The sequence below is a fragment of the Patiria miniata genome, unplaced genomic scaffold, assembly GCF_015706575.1.
Source record: "Patiria miniata isolate m_02_andy unplaced genomic scaffold, ASM1570657v1 HiC_scaffold_16, whole genome shotgun sequence".
Taxonomy (NCBI): Eukaryota; Metazoa; Echinodermata; class Asteroidea; order Valvatida; family Asterinidae; genus Patiria; species Patiria miniata.
In genome coordinates this window covers 1766591-1781152 of record NW_024037054.1, presented here as the reverse complement: position 1 = coordinate 1781152, position 14562 = coordinate 1766591, and the positions used below count along the sequence as shown (strand labels likewise).

Genomic DNA, 14562 nt, shown 5'->3' with positions numbered 1-14562 from the left:
CTTCTATTATTTTAGCGTTTTTACATCTACCAGTTTTTGTGTTTGTTTTTAAATATTGTTTAATATTTGTATTTGTTTTAAAATAATGTTTGAGTATTTGATCTTTATGTGTTCTTGTTTTACTTGATTTTTATCAAAATTCTTAATTTTTTTAAGGGATATATGTTTGTTTGTTTATTTTTTTTTCAACATTTTTCCTTACTCATGCCTACTGAAGTCAGCAAATCAATGCTGAAATGTAGACAGGTTTTTTTCTCCGGACACTTGGGGTAGAAAGGGTGGGGCTCGTACCGCACTTTCAATGAGGGCGCTGTTCAAATTACAGCATAGTGCACAAAACCCTCGTAACCCAGCTGGCTCGATCCGAATTTTGTGAACAGGACATTACTGCCAGTGTAATTGTTTGGGTGTCAGAGCAGGGGGGAGGGAGTTCACATTATTTTTAAGTATTTCTATTAAAAAAGAAAAATTAATCAGAGCTGGGGGTGTTACCCCCGTACTTGAATTTCGTCTCAGAATTTCATAAGGATCTATTGTAAATTCCGATCTCGAATTTTCACTAATGTGGGCGCGGCTTATCTAGCTCTCAGATCTACGTTCTTGAAACTCAAGGTTGTTGAGTTTGGAGTGCAGAATGGTATGCAAATATAACATGGTTTGAGGGTAAATAGTAACGCATACAAACGATGAAAACTTGTGTGCAAATGAATAGATGTTGTCATCGAATAACGTCACTCTGCCCCAATCTATATATTTCATATTTTCAGCACTGTAATTATTACTCTAAACGCCGAACATAATAGTGGAACTTTAATGCATATAACGGGCCAGGCCACAGTTCAAGCAGTTCAGGAGTATACCTTCAAGCGCTATCAAAATATTCGCGTCATTAGAGCCTGAAAGTTGACCCCTTGCGGGCGCGCTTCCGGACCCTTCGAATAGGAATATGGCGTGTAAAAGTGGGCTCAAAGTGGGCTCATTGTATTTTTGGTACATTGTTTTCTTAAGAAAATCACCCCCGGAAAAAGGCCTTTGTAAAATTGTTACTAGCATATCAATTTATGATGTGGAAGGGAAATATCGTGCCAGAATTGACCTCTCACGTCCGACAAACCTAAAACACATGTGGAAATATAGCAAGAGAAAGGGCAACCCCGTGTAAAATGCCCATAAACAAAAACATGATAGAATCAGGCAGGGGTCCGGAAGCTCCAAGACAAAATGGCGTACTTTATAAGGCTCTATCACTGATCTCTATATAAAGATAGTGGGCTCTATTTCGAATTTCACTCCCCGCGATATGCGGGCACGCGTGAGCATGCGCAATTGAGTTCGGCACGGCAATGGCACGGCGTTTAGAACAGTGCCTGTCACATGAAAATCCGACTCCTATGAAAATCGGACCCCTTTTCCCTTTTATTGGTTAATCCCTCTCACGTGACTGGTCACTTTCCTAATTATCATACTTACGCATGCGCAATATTACCAATGAGTCCGATTTTCATAGAAACCTAAATTCACGCTACACCGCCTCACTGTATTCGAAACGGCGATAGCGCAGCAGCCCTGTTGCTGTGCCGAACTCTGAACATTGTGCTATCGCCGTACTGACTTCAAAGAAGTCAAATTAATTGAGTTCGGCACGGTAAAACACGGCGTCTAGAATGGGCCTAATTCACGAATGTAGCTATCCTAATCGTTCCAAGTTAGGGGAAATTTGTCTCATGCGGGTGATTGGCGTTGAATTGAACAAGCATTTTGTACACATGGACAAACCTATCATTAATTCAAACAAATACGAAACAATTATATCATAGCGCATGTCCACTTTATGTTGCTTTTTAGCCCCAACACTTTTTACACCGAGTTTTTCCAATTTACACCTATACATTTTAATAAACCGCTGTGATATATTTCAACACTAAAAGAATCACCACAATTTGTACACTGATTCATTTTGTGTTACCAATTTAACAGCTATTAGACAAGCACTTTTAAAAACAGAGAACATCAGTGTACATGTGCGTTTTATAATACATGTACATGTACAGGTTTTCCCCGTCCAATTGCACACCTTGCTCACTCTTTCATGCAAAAGTGTCATGCAAATCTGCATTACAATGGGCAGGCGTTTTCACATCCGGTTCAATTAAAGATGGTTCCCCGTGCTATTTCAAGTTCCGCCTCGAAAAATAGATGTATTTTTTTCCAATTGCTGTTTTCCTAGCAATATGAAAATTATTCACTTTTGAATGAGATATCGAATTAAAAAATCCACCGAAGTTTAGCCTTGGCATTTTCTACATTAACTCCAACTGAGTATTTACTGCCAGACGATTATTGGGCTTTCGCAGGGCGGGTTCACGTGTGCGAAAATGAAAACACTTTTGCAAAGGGCCAGACGCCCAAATCGCTATAACTTAGTTCAAGTTTTTGTTAAAATAAAAAAGGCCCAAAATTCGAACACTGAAAAATGAAAATTGGTAAGAAGAAAAACAAGCTTGATCGGATCTCGGAAGCTGCGGGCCAACGAAATCGTTTAAATGCATGAGTCACGTGATTGTACCATGTAATTTCTGGAAAGAGCAGTGTTTTGAGTTATAAAAAAAAGGGTTTTTTTACCCCAGTTACCCCATGATGACCTTTGACCCCAGTTTGGTCATGTTATATGTTGGGACTTGGCTATTTATAGTTGACAAAGTTTCGTTGAAATCGTTCAAAATATGTATAGGATCTATAGACAGTGGCAACGTTTGTTGCTAACTAACTCGGAGAGACATCAAGAGTTGTTGAGCTGATACCCGCAGTTAAAAATGTTTTTGAGGAGCGCGGGATATACATCTATAAACGAAATCGAATGCTCTACCGCGAATCCAAAACGTATTTGTAAATCTGACTCTCTGAAACCTCTTGAAATGTAAGGAGCAATCTGTCTGATTGAATTAACAAGTTGCAAAATTGGACGGGAAAACCTATACAGTGGAACGCCGCTATACCGAACACCGCTATATCGAACATTCGGCTATACCGAACATCATCCTTGGCTCCCGGTTTTAATGTACAACACGTACCGCGCATTACACACTGTTTGGGCCACTTTTAATGCCCGAACATCAAACCACCTATGGTTACTTCGTGTTTGAATGTTGAAGAGCGATAGATGGCTATTATTTCCCGAAGGAATAAAAGGGAACACCACCAGTTGCTAAAGTTTTGTGACAACTCCTCGTTCGGCCGCGGGATGTGAGAAATGCCATGTCAGTGAATTCACTATTGGTCAAAAGAGGGTACCGGCGGTTCGTTATTACGAACACTTTCTGTGGATCCCACGATGTTCGTTATAGCGGCGTTTTACTGTATATTATTATGCAAAGTGTAATGCATGCAAAAAAGTAAGAGTGATTATCGTAAGACATTATGCTGTATGCCATGTTAAATTAAATGGAAAACAGAGACTTCCCAATTAAAAAGAAATGTAAGGTACATTTTCATGTAGCATTTTATTTTTAATGATTTTTATACAAAAAAAACGTTAATGCTTTATATTCTGAATAATGGGAAATTGTGAATTATAAACAATATATATTTCGATTTTATACAGAAAAAATATTGAAGAAAAGACACCTGTGACTGAAGCCCCAGCAACAATTAATTAATTTGGAAATTTGACAAATTAAGGTTTAGGTTATTTTCGTTGTCGTAACACTAACAATCAGAGAAACAAACAGAGGCAGATTTAAGCCAACACCCCCTGATGAAGTTGCAACACGACATTAGCAGCGCTCCGCTGACCGCTGTCGATCTTGGCCTCATCGTTTGAGTATACCGCCCTCTCGTTGAAATGGGTGAGAAGTTTCGTAACGAAGAGTCTTTCGTGAGTTATGAAGATGCCACTTGAACACAATGTAAGAGGAAAATTGTTCAAGGAAACTTAACTTAATATAAATAGGAGTGTCTTTCATAAATTTGATATGTGACAGATATCGCAGCTAAAACTTCAAAGGACCTCATTGATATGTTACACAAAGAAATGATAACTTAAAAAACAAGCTGGAATTGAATGACTGTCGTCTTATGTTGAAAAAGGGAAGTAAAATACTTACTGATTATTCAATCATATAGAGTTTAATAGTTGTCAAACTCTGCGTCACTGTAAACAAAAGAAAAATGCATATTTTAACCGAAGGGGTAATTTGTCTCATTGATACATACACTCTATACGACCATCTGTTCAACTCAGAGGAGCTTTTTGTTGGAATGCAATGGATCACAAATCGATAGTGTAATTCCTGCTCTTAAGATTTGACACATTCCACAATCAGCATGATTCAATAAGGGAATAAATGTATGTTCGGGAGGTATTAAAGCACTCTGTTTAAAACCGGTGGGAGTCTGGATGGGTGATAATTACCCGAGGCGAAGCCGAGGGTTATTATCACCCATCCAGACTCCCACCGGTCTTAAACAGAGTGTTTAATACCGACGGAACACATATTTACTCCCATTCACAAATACTTTTTCGGTTAAAAAACCCAAATCTTTTCGGTTCAAAAATCAAAACAAGTCAAAAACTAGACGTTGCCAACCATTTTGTTCAACAACTTTACTTCATGTTATACGAAACACCGCTCTGACTATAATATGGAATGCCCCTCCACAACTCGTTACCTTATATTCGCTCGTACCCCCCCCCCCCCCCCCGCAAAGGCGGGGGGGGGGGGTTACGAGCGAATACCTTATAAGGACATTGGCATGCGCGTCGCGCGTACTGCGCGATTTCGCGCAAAACGCAGCTGGGCTGTGTAGCGTGAATTTCGGACCATGAAATACTGATTCAATGGTAGTATTACGCATGCATACGTGAGGAATGTGAACGTTCAACCAATGAAACGTTAATTAAAAGGCACCGGATTTCATGGGAGTCCAAATTTCATGTGACACTGGAAAACTGTTTAAGACCAGCTAGCCATGTCATTATCATCCGTTTAAGAGCGGCCACGTGACGGGCTCTCGACCAATAGGAATGCGTAAACTGTCTTAGGTATTTATGAATATTCATTCAAATGTGGTGAACAAGCTTTGATTTTTGGTTGGTCATAATGTACACGAATATTATGTCACTTGTGTCAATTTAAAGAGCCGCTGTCAGCACCCGCTGAACCAATTTAAATTGAAAAGCAACACTTCGGTTGTACGGAATGTGACATGTATGACCTACGCTAAATATTGTGATTTAAACCCTTTCACACAGTCTGGTCTCTATAGTGGCTCCTCTCTAATGAAGTTATCTGCATGCTTATAAAATTAATATGAGTTATGATGACGTAACGCTTATTCTTTATATAATCTCTGACACGGAAAGCACATTGCACACAAAGTATGACGTCATTTTGTCTCGTCCTTTGCAGATTTGGGGAAACAATATTTAAAATAACCCCCGCTTGAAATCCCCAATTTCGTTTGATAATTCTCAGCTCCACCCCCAGAAACTTGAACACACAGTCCACATTTTTGTCAAACTATGGCATTGCCTCCCTCTTTATTTCTCACCCCGAATGATCATGAATGCGTCTTTAGTGTTTGAAAATAAAAGTCGTCTATCAAACGTGTTGATGTTTTATTTACTATAAGTAGACAAAATGTTGACCCCGAGTCTTTTAGACCAGGAATCTGAAATCACGATACCAAAGCAGCACACAAAGGAGGTTTTACAGTTAACATTTTGGGTGACTGTGCTTACCCGTTATCCCAATCCTCTATTACTTGCTCCAGCATCTCAGGTCGGATCGGAATGAAGGGGTAAATGCGTTTCCTGAAGTTTGTCCGTAGATTGGCCCTGCCTGTACGGCCCCTCATCTGCCAGTAGTTGCCTGCCTCTGACATGGAGCATGCCATACTGAGGACAAGCGCAAAGAGAAGCACGGTCCTCGTGTTCATTGTGGTGCTGTCTGTTTGTGAAAGAAAATGGGGGATGAGCAAGGGCGGATCCAGAACACAATTTTTTGGGGGGGCAAAAAAACCTGGTCTCCCCAAAAAGTGGGTCCAAAAAATTACGGCGTGGGGTTCGGGGCCCGCTTAAGGGCCCCGAAATTTTTTTGGATTCTAGATGCTCTGTGGTGCGATCTGAGGCAATTTCTGACTACTTTAACCAATGTTTTTTTGAGGAAAAGATGGTGGTGTACTCATTGCCTGCCTTTATTGCGATGTCACATAAAAAAAAATTAAAAAATGGTTTCGTTTTTTTTTGGGGGGGGGGCATGGCCCCCTTTGGCCCCCCCCCCCCCCCTGGATCCACCCTTGGGGATGAGAGGATGGAAAAGGGGTTTTCATTTATGAAATTTACTCAATTGTAATTGTATGGGGATAGAAGCCGGAAAGTGGATTTTTAGGAGAAACGAATATTTGATAATTTCTTGGTTTCAAAATCAGAAATACAAATAAAGTTCCTTAAAAATATGGATCCCACCCCGCAGCCGGGAGGTGGCTTTTTAGGAGAAAAGAATGTTTGATACGGTAAAAAAAAAATATGTCTATATTTTCCTCAAAACATTTTCTCAAAATAATAATGCCATCTTATCAAAACCTAAGCCTCGCATCTCATTAGTTACATTTTTTCTCCTTTTTCCCAAAGAACTGGAGATGACAATTGGCAGTACACCAACTAGTGGCTTCACGACACGCCCCCTTTGTGCTTATATGCAGTCTGATTTGTTAGGACAGACGTGAATCGCCATGCTGCGAAAATCGCGCACCCGCATGCTCTTAGGGTAGTTGTGTAGTCATACGGTGTATGGTCATACGGTGTTTGGTCTGGAGGGAGGCAAATCGTTCGGCGGAAGTGATACCTGGAGCGATGAGCTTTTACGAAATGAAGAGGACCCTTCAAATTCGAGTATGTCTGAGTGTTGTTTGGATTGTCGCAAACTCAGAATTAATTATAAGCTGTTCTTAATCTATAGGGCCTGCGGTTTTGAATTATCTAATGAGTTGTCAACAAAGTAAAATCCAAGACGTAACCACAGACCACGGAGAGCTCACTCCCCCCCCCCCACACACACACACCCACCCACACAAGCATATACATTTTTAAACGCTTCACTCGAAATTGTCCCCCGATTCCGGTCATATAATTTCTTGTCGAAAACAGGATGGGATAAGAGAGTGTAAGAAGAAAAGGTGGGAGAAGAAGCTCTTTTTGCAGTTTGAGAGTTAGTTTAAAGGGAATGTACAACATTTGCTTTTGCTGCAATTTTTGGAAATAAATGGATTTGGAGGATTAGTAGGTTATAGGAACTTATAGCAAATATTGTTGAAATGACTTGTTTTACGTTTTGGGCTTGTAGATGCTGGAAAAAAACATGAAAACCAATAGTGTTCTTGTAGTCTGGTTCCCTGACCCCACTTTAGATGAAACGGAGCAATCATGACTTTGGGAAATTGTAAAGTCAGAGAAGCAGTCTAACAGGCTTGTACCCCTTCACAGGTGGGTAAACAATTGCAAAGAAAAAGCAGAAGCGGTATAATTAATTATGAAAAATTAGTAGCAGTTTTGGGAGGAAAAAGACAGTTTTCTCCAACGCTGGTCGGCCGGCCAGCGTTGGATATATTCCATTTTTCTTGAAAATGACAGCACACCAGGAACCACAATTTTACAGGATGCTTTAGACTGTCATTCCCCAACAATCTAGTGAGGTATTTCGTGACTATTTGATCGTTTCGTTTTGTGATGTTTGCAAATGTTGTATCTTCCCTTTAAACATATTGCCCCATATTGGTTAATTGGTTATTTTACTACTGAAAATCAAATATTGTGACTTTGTTACATTTCAGAAAGGACTTTTCAGTTTCTTGAAAGGGTGTGAGGGTCCGTAGACAACGATCGTGAGGTTCACATGGCGTTGGACTTGAATGCGTTGGACTTGAGTGCGTATTGGGAAAACAAGGCAAGCTGACTTCCCACACGCAAGTTAATTGATGGAATTAATATCCGGAGATACATTAACTTTTGGAAGAATGAACGTAGAAACTTTTTTCCCCCTGTTCATTATGTGTTTACGTTAGCGATGTCAAGCCAAAGTAATTTAATATGCTCGACAACGCCAAGGACAAGATGTCAATGTTAGGTCTTTAAAGGTGCACGCCAAGGACAAGATGTCAATGCTAGGTCTTTAAAGGTGTGAATTGGGAAGCTATACGGCGAAGTAAGACGATAATATATTAAAAGAGAATCACAGTCTTTGAATGGAGAACACTGACTTAACACCCCATAATAACATCGCTGTTTTTGCAGTTGATATGAAACCAACAGAGGGTTTATAATTAGACAAAACGAGTATACCGCAATCAAATCTATAATTGCGCTGATGTATTAACGTGCGTTTAATACAACTTCTTTTAAAAGAGCATTTCCACAATAAAATTAGCTCTCCCTCTGTTCCTCCATTTCCAAAACAAAACATTAGAAACTCGCAACACCGAAAAGCGGGAAAATCGCTGACTTGAAACTTTCACGCAACGGTTAGGAAATGCGTTGTTCTAGGTGCTTTTCCCTTTTAAAAACCTGGGCCTTTTCATATCAGGCTTTCGATGTATATCTTTCACTGATGAGTCCAGTGTGACATTATAATCTGGGATTACCCTTAAGGCAATTAGTTACACCACATCACAGGAGACCATTCCAAATGGTACTGTTTACTTCCTGCTGGATATACCTTTTTTAAACCCATACATGATACATGTACAGGCACAGTCCGACAAATTCATGATTTCCGTTGTTTATACATCAATTTCAATGAAAAACAAAACGGTTTCATTACTGGACAAATACGAATATCACGTTGGATATTTAACTCGTGAAAAATCTAGGTGGGTTTAGGGGGGCCACCGAGGATCGATTCAGGCATGCCGGCAAGTCGTTCAATCAAGCGGTACTAATCAGTCCCTGCTGGTGATAGCTAGGCATTCATCAGGTGCTAAAAACTGCATTAAGGAGATAAACTCTGGAGATAAGACAGATCACTAACCCTTGTCAGAAAACCCGAATTAAATGGCCCATTTCGGGTTTTTCTTTTGAAGAGGATTCACGGCAGTGGTAGTTTGTTGACAATCTGGCTGAACTATATATGATTCGATGCTTGAATGTAGACAAGGCCAAAACGCTTGCCGGGTCAGATGTAAACAAACGATGTATTCCAACGTTTCCTCCGTAAATATCAGCCATTATCTTGTGACCCACACCTTTGCAATAATTATTAGGTAAGTAAACGACCTTAAACATTAAAGTTTTGCAGAATCTGGCCAAATGTGCACGTTAAGGGATATTATACGTCCTGGAAATGCGCCCTATTGGGCTACACAACGCGTTTTAAACGAAATGATGTTATAAACTGGAAAGAGCATTTAAAGGTAGCATATAGTCCACACAACCATCCTTAAAAAAGGGTTTTTTTGTGTGTTATTCTTGCAAAAACCCCGCGAGAACGAATTTCAGTGGTCAAAATGTTGACCTAAAAATCGAGCTGAGTCCTGCCGAAAAGAGGTTCGCATTCGGCGGACGTGCGAGAAACAACATTTGTGTATTGGTGCTGTGTGTTTTACGTGACACGCACAACGTGTTTTCTGTACATTGAATGGACACGGCTGGAAATATACGCATATGCCTTAAATATACGGGGAAAACTGGGGGCGAACTGGAGGGGGAAATCCCCCCCCCCCCCCCCCCCCCCCCCCCCCCCCCCCCCCTCGGTAGTGCCGCGCGTCTGATGTAAACAACCGGGGTATTTTTTCGTCTTTTCTCGGGAACGATAAGACATTAGGTTTACTTTCCTTTCAACTTTGAAATAGGACAAGCAAACAATCCAAAACTTTCGGGGATTTCAGGCCGTCATGTCCCTTTAACACAACCGTGTAAAACTCACAAACAACCCGCCCTTGGTTCAGAGTCAGGGTTTATGTGCTACAGTGATCTGTCATTTGAGAATTCTCCATGTAACTTACAATTGAAATAGACTTGATAATATTAGTCACATTCTGACCCTAACAATAATATATGGGTGCCTATTCCATACTGAGGTTTCTTATAGAGTCCGTAAATATTGGAACATTCAAAATCCTTTGATGATTGGCAACCCTATATCATATTATTCATCTAAGGTTTTTAAACACATTATAATCTCTGCTCATAATTGACGTTATTATCAGGTAGAAACTCCCATGACCTTGTCCAAAAGTGTTAGTCACAGTGTAATTTTATGCAAGTTATTATATACATTCCACTTCACCGTTTGCACCCTATTCTGCTGTATTAATATACTACAGGTACTAGCTGATCGCAATATTTGATCAAGAGTATAGAAAAAAGACGTACTAACCATTTTGAAACAACGTGGCATCCGTACAGCACAGCTTCGGTCTTTTTTAATTGGCAAAGTTTTTTCGAGTGCTTTTTTCTAAGGAATTTTAATTCTTTTCTTTTGTAACAATAGAAAAGGTACTCACTTATTCATTAGACATTGTATAAAACTATTATATTTGCAGCTCAACAATAATTTTGCTCTCACAGGGTATAGATTGGACCGCGAACCAGTACTCGCAGGGCGGATCTGTTTGTGCGCAGAAACATAAAATAACAGCATATTTTTATAGGGTTACAGACGCCCAAAGTAGAAAAGGGGGTGGGGATGTTTAACGAAACATTCAATAACAAAATTCGGGGGGATATCAAATTTGTTGAAGATGCATACAGTACATCTTTAATTCTTAATAAAATCTGGGTTCACATTAGTATTATTGTTACGACAACGCATCCATACCTGGCTAACATTTTGTTTGAAAATTACATTGTAATTTCCCCTTCCAGTTCAATTCCCCTGCAGAAATATTTCTCCTCTGAGTTAATAAGTGATTGAATAAGTGATTTATTATCGTAACGATCACCTGTTTTGTACCTTAAAGGGGCACTAGGTCCTGAAATTCCCGAAAATGATATGTTTTGGATTGTTTACTTAGCCTATTTAAAAAAACACACGCTTGTTTACATCGGACATGATGGAGTACGAATACGTTTTTCGTGTCGCTCTCATGTACGCTATACACGTTGTGTGTCTCTGGAACAGCGCGCGGTGACCAATCACCACTGCAAAAAATTGGGGTTTCTTCAACGTCCGCAAAAGGCAAACACTTTACGCGTACGAATGAAATCACAACTAGCATCCAAACAGCTCGAATTTATGGGGTCGCAAAAGTGGACCCCGAAATTTCGTTCTCGCACGCATAATACAGGAATAACACAAAAACGCCCAGTTTTGAAAGGATAGTTGTGTGGATGTTTATATCCTACTTTTAAAAGTTATTTCCGATTATCATCATCTCGTTCAAAGCGCTTTGTAGCCCAATTGTGCTGTTCCAGGACCTAGTGTCCCTTTAACATGAGGTTCGATACATGTATTATTGCTTTCTGGTGTTATTACTAAAATGTGCCGCTGTGTATTTGCCCATTGAAATTTACCCCCAAAGTGGTACAGGATGAACTTGCAAACAAACTCTTAATTCTTGTAGAAAATTAAAAGCTGCAGAGTTAAAGCAAACTAATGATACAAGTTCACGTACCTGCCAAACTTGAGTCGCTCCTGGGAAACTCTTTTCTCAGCAAATACTGGATACCGCAGTAAAGCTTTAATCACGGTACTAAAAAGGCAGTCTTTCACAGGCGTTATCGTTCAAAGTGTTTGTCACGGAACATTTCAGCAAAAGTGCTGTGATGAAGAAAGATCGAAATGTTTTATCAGACTGGATGATTCGATTGATCCAGAAAGGGGTGCTCACAATCAATTAGGATGTGACTTGCATTGCGTAGTCTGTGTACTACTTTTGCGACATGCAGCACCGTATGGTAACCGAAGCAGCGTGCGCATGCGCGACTGGTGATTCCGGGAGAGGTACACCGCGTTGATCGTTAATAATAATTATGTCAACGGTTTCAGGAATCGGAGAAAAATGCCCTGTCTTGAGTACAACTCCCCCTTAAACCCCAGTTGATGTCTCGTGCATCATGCAGAGTTTTGAGCTAAGACAAACACTACAAGAAGGAAATGGCGTGTAGGCCTAAAGTTGGTTACAACCCAAAAGTCGGAAGGTTCGATTGTCCGAGGGTTCTTTAGTCCGAAGGTTTGTTAGTCCGAGGGTTCAATAGTCCGAAGGTTCGATAATCCGAAGGTTCGGTAGTCCGAAGGGCCCATTAGTCCGAAAATAGAATAAGGTTAATTAATCCGAAGGTTCGATAGTCCGACTTGACAATAAGGTTCGATAGTCCGAATTGAGAATACGGTTCGATAGTCCGAATGGGCGATACGGTTCGTCAGTATGACACTTCGGACCATCGGACCTTACTGTTGATTCGGACTATCGGACCTTATTGTCGATTCGGACTATCGGACCTTATTGTCGATTCGGACTATCGGACCTTATTGTCGATTCGGACTATCGGACCTTTTGGTCAATTCGGAATAATGAACCTTTGGACTATTAAACCTCATTTTCGTTTTGGACTATTGAACCTTCGGACTGATTAACCTTATTCTAAATTCGGACTATCGAACCTTCGGATAAATGAACCTTCGGACTAATGAACCTTCGGGTTAATGAACCTTTGGACTATTAGCATCAAATGTTCGGATTATCGAACCTTATTTCATTTTCGGACTAACGAACCCCCTCTCATGGAAATTGTGTGCATTCGGACTATCGAACCTTCGGACTGAAGAACCTTCGGACTATCGGACCTTCGGACTATCGGGCGCCCCCGTAAAGTTAACATTAAATCCCAATACAGCTGATTAGGCCTATGTGCCCGATATACTAACAGCGCCAAATGGTGATTTAGCAGGCAAATTTTTCCCAGCCGCATAAGTATCCCGTACGCGTACCATTTCTAATGGTCCCTAATAGTTCCCGATGCGAAGCCGGGAGATCTAGTTATTTTGTAAGTTTTCCATAGGCCTATGCGGCAGGATTTAACTTGTCATCATCATCTCATCTTGGCCTGTCCCGTCGTAAACGACGATGAGTTCGACGTCTTTCACAATCAACTTGTCTATATAGTGATAGGAAATACACACCTACAGGCCTACCACCGTTGGAACGTTCCGTACAAATCGGGGCGGGATGTTATACCTTGGTATTAAATTGGTGTAATATTTAGGTAAGCTAAATAACAGGTATAGATACAACTCAAAACACACACATACTGACATTAAACCAATGCACATCTTGATACATGACTTTAATGCAAACATAATTTTGTGTTGATATCTCCAACTGACATCCTTCTTAAGCGTCGTTACTTGAACAAGTATTTTCATTCAAGTCTGAAGCAATGAATTCATAGGCGATAAAGTAACTAAAGGGCCTATTTATAATACATACAATTATTTTTTGTAATTGTATTATTTTTAACACTGGGAAAATCTCTAAATTTGCCCACATATCCAAATTTAAAAAGTTTTTGTTCAAAAATGCTTTTAACAAATTAAAAATAACACTTTTGTTGCATTTTAAAAAAATCTCCTTGAAATTCATTCCAGTGTATTACAATGCCCTTTCTAGGTCGAAACTGGAAAGTGTCATTATTTTTGCATCTCGTGAGCTTGTGTTGACTGTAGGCACGTGCTTAGACGCCCACGTGTCACACTCCATGTACTCAAGTGATAATAAAATACGTTCTCCACTAGATGCATACCAGAAGCGTCAATGTATGTACATACGTACTGTAGGCCTAGTACTCCAAAATGATTCTGTGGCGGATAATGTTCATGTTCCAGCTGGCGCAAGATAACTGCAGAACAGCCACACTCAAAATTATGAGCAATCCTGTCGTCATTTTCAATGTGCAATAAAATATGGAAGTCCAGTGGATATGCGAGTGTTTCTTTGGGTGTACTGACAATATGGCGGGGAACTGTTCAGCCTTGGTGGAAGTTTGCGCTCTCTGAGTGTTTTCTAGTTGTCTCTGTGTTGACTTCAAAACCGGCTCCACCATCATCCCTTTGAAAATGAGGGATTCGATGCACTCGGGTATAGGCTTTTGTACACCGCGCCTTAACTTTGTCAATATCATAAAAATCCCTTGAGAATTTGTCCCGCGCAGTAGGCCAATAATGGCTCAGTAATTCGGACACATTGCATTCCTTCATTTATTCGCAAAACCTTTGCGTTTCATTTCGCAAAAAAAACCTCTTGCGTTATTTCGCAATAACTATTGCGTTATTTCGCCAAAGTATAGCTTTATATTGCAAAAATATTGCGTTAATTTGCAATACAAATAGAGAGTTTTTTTGTTTACTTTTAAACCTGGCACGAACGGGCCTCCCTACTGTTTAGAAGATCTTTGCGGGGAAGCAAAGAGTCCGTTCACAGCTGAGCATGCGCATTTTCTGCTGCATACATTCGCTCGTACCCCCGACATGCAAACAGCCCTGCAAACAGGGTGCTGGGATGGGCTGATGAGCTTCACAGAATCTTGTGAAGAAAGTGGGGATGGCATTCTGGGTAACTTATCATGACCTA

The 14562-nt window shown here is 40.3% G+C and overlaps 1 long non-coding RNA gene across 1 annotated transcript; it reads right to left on the bottom strand.

Moving 5' to 3' along the window:
* Nucleotides 1-2596: 2596 nt before the first annotated feature.
* On the bottom strand, nt 2597-11737 carry LOC119722633. The gene is made up of 4 exons (XR_005270465.1): nt 11608-11737; nt 5741-5948; nt 4104-4150; nt 2597-3893 (listed from the first exon to the last, which is right to left on the bottom strand). It is a non-coding gene; the product is annotated as an uncharacterized LOC119722633 (long non-coding RNA).
* Nucleotides 11738-14562: the final 2825 nt, after the last annotated feature.